Below are 2,692 nucleotides of genomic sequence, written 5' to 3'. Positions count from 1 at the left end.
ATAATTATTATTATTATCATTATTATCACTATTACCATTTTATTATCAGTTCATTATTGTTTTATTCAGACCCTCTTGTTTGACTTAGATAGTTCGCGAACTTTCTTTATTTGTTACAAACATTTCTTTCTGATATTTTTACAAACTTTTTTTAATGAACGAAACAAAAAGATAATTTAGATAACACGCCCCAGGTCTGGGCGCTGGGGGACCCCGACGGCGCCCCGAGGTGCGTTGAGGACCCTTGCGGGGGCGCCCGTGCTCGCCTCAAGGGCCAGTTCCTCGTGCCCTTCGTGAAGGGAGGCTGCGCCGCCCTCGGGTCGGTGAGTGCGATAGTTTATTCGTATCAATATCTGTGTCTATGTTTTTTTTATCTATATTCATATCTATATTTTTTCTGTTTATTTTTATTTATATATATATCTACATTTCTACCTATATCTATGTATCTATATCCATTTATATACTTATATCTAAACATATATATATATACATATATATATGCCTATCTATTTGTCTAGCAATCAAACTACGTACTCCTTTATCTATATCTATATATATTTATACCTATCTATACATTTTAATCTATATTTCTCCCTCTTCTCCCATAACCATGAAAAACACGTTCTAAACACGTTTTAGCGCACAGAGTCGAGGTACGCAAAGACCACGCGTCCTGACCTCTGCCTCTCGTTGCAGACCGGGCCGTGTCCTCCCGGGAAGCTGGTCGGCTACTCCATCTCTCGGCGCGTCGGTGTCTGCGCGACGCTGAAGGAGGCGGGGTAGGTGGGAATACAGTGCAGATTTTGTGTTGTGTGTGATTTTTGTGTTCATTGTTGGTTTTCATTATTCATTTTTGTTCTGTTTTCATTCTTCTTTTTCTTCTGTTATGTGAGTACGTATCCTTGCTTCAAGTTTTGTGTTTATATTCATGACTGCTGTTTCATTCTATTCCTCTCTCATATATATATATATATATATTTTGTTATTACAGTTGCTCTTTCTTTTTTAAGTTTTGTTTATTACATGTGTCGTATTTTTTTTTTATTTTTTATTATTGCCAAATCTAATCGATTCACTTTCCATTTCTTAAATTCTAGAATAACAGAACCACCCATACTTGCCCACAATAAATGCCAAACACATTAACTCACACAAATCTCCTTTTTTTATTAACTTTAATTCCAACGATTCACTTCCCAACCTTTAAATTCCAGAAGAACAGAATCACCCATAATTACCCACACCACATGACATGGCCAACACATTCCGTCTACGCATTAAAACTACACGTAAAGATGCTTCTTGACACTCTGTCTCGTTGTTCCAGCTACGTGGAGAGTCAGGAATCTGTGGAAAGCCTGAACGGTCTTTATCCGAGATTCCCCACGGGTTCCTTCAGGAATTTTATCAGGGACTACGGAGATACCTTTTTGAGAAGACAGGTAAATGAGAAGGGGAGAGGGAGAGGGAGAGAGAGGGAAAGTGAGAGGGAAAGAGAGAGAGAGAGCGAGAGGGAAAGGGAGAAAGTGAGAGAGGGAAAGAGAGAGAGGGGGGGAGGGAAAGAGAGAAAGTGAGAGAATGAAAGAGAGAGAGAGAGAGCGAGAGGGAAAGAGAGAAAGTGAGAGATGGAAAAAGAGAGAGAGAGAGGGAGGGGGGGAGGTAAAAAGAAAAGGTGTGAGAGGGTAAGAGAGAGAGGGAGAGGAAAAGAGAAGGTGAGAGAGGGTAAGAGAGAGAGCTAGAGGGAAAGAGTAAAAGGGAGAGAGGGAAAAAGAGATAACGAGAGAGAGAGAGAGCAAGAATGAGAAAAAAGAGAGAGAGAAAGCAAGAAATAAAAGTCTCATGTTCTACGTCTCCACAGGCTGGCACCGTGACAGATCCCTTATTCCCGAATTTGGCACAAACGTTGGTTCCAAACCCAGGCACCATCCTTGACACGCCCCTCCTCACCCAGTGCCGCCCGGGTGCCGCCAGGGATGCCAACTACAAGTGCCGCGATGTGTGAGTAGAGAGAGACAGAGGGTTAGCAGGATAGTGCTAATAAGGTTGTTGTTGTTTCAGAAATAATCACGGTTTGTAAAATGTTATTGTTGAAATATGCTGTTGCTATAATTTTTATGTGGTATTAGATCACATATACAGCCGCACACACACAACCACAAGCACACATACACACACTGACACAAGCACAAGCACAAACACACACATACACACAGACACAGACACAGACACACACACACACACACACACACACACACACACACACACACACACAGACACACACACACACACACACACACACACACACACACACACACACACACACACACACACACACACACACACACACACACACACACACACGAGGGGGCGTATATTAATAGATAGATAGATATGACCAAATTGCCCTTTTGCAGAATTCTAGGACCTTCTGTAGACGTCACCAACCGAGGGGCAAGTGCCCCCCCGGTGCCCCCTCTCCAGAGTTGTCCTAACGGCCAGGTATACGTTCTAGATTTAAGTCTTTTATTTAGGCTAAATGACTAGATAAATAAGAAGGAAATGGAAAGCTGATGAGATATGTGTTGACAAATGGATTGGAAATATTAGCATGGGATATTAGCATATGATGCTGGAATATTAATAGTACTTTCTCACTATTTCCGAAGTGCTACGACATCACGGCGATGTG

Source organism: Penaeus chinensis, chromosome 36, assembly GCF_019202785.1.
Source record: "Penaeus chinensis breed Huanghai No. 1 chromosome 36, ASM1920278v2, whole genome shotgun sequence".
Classification (NCBI taxonomy): domain Eukaryota; kingdom Metazoa; phylum Arthropoda; class Malacostraca; order Decapoda; family Penaeidae; genus Penaeus; species Penaeus chinensis.
This window is presented reverse-complemented; position numbering follows the sequence as displayed.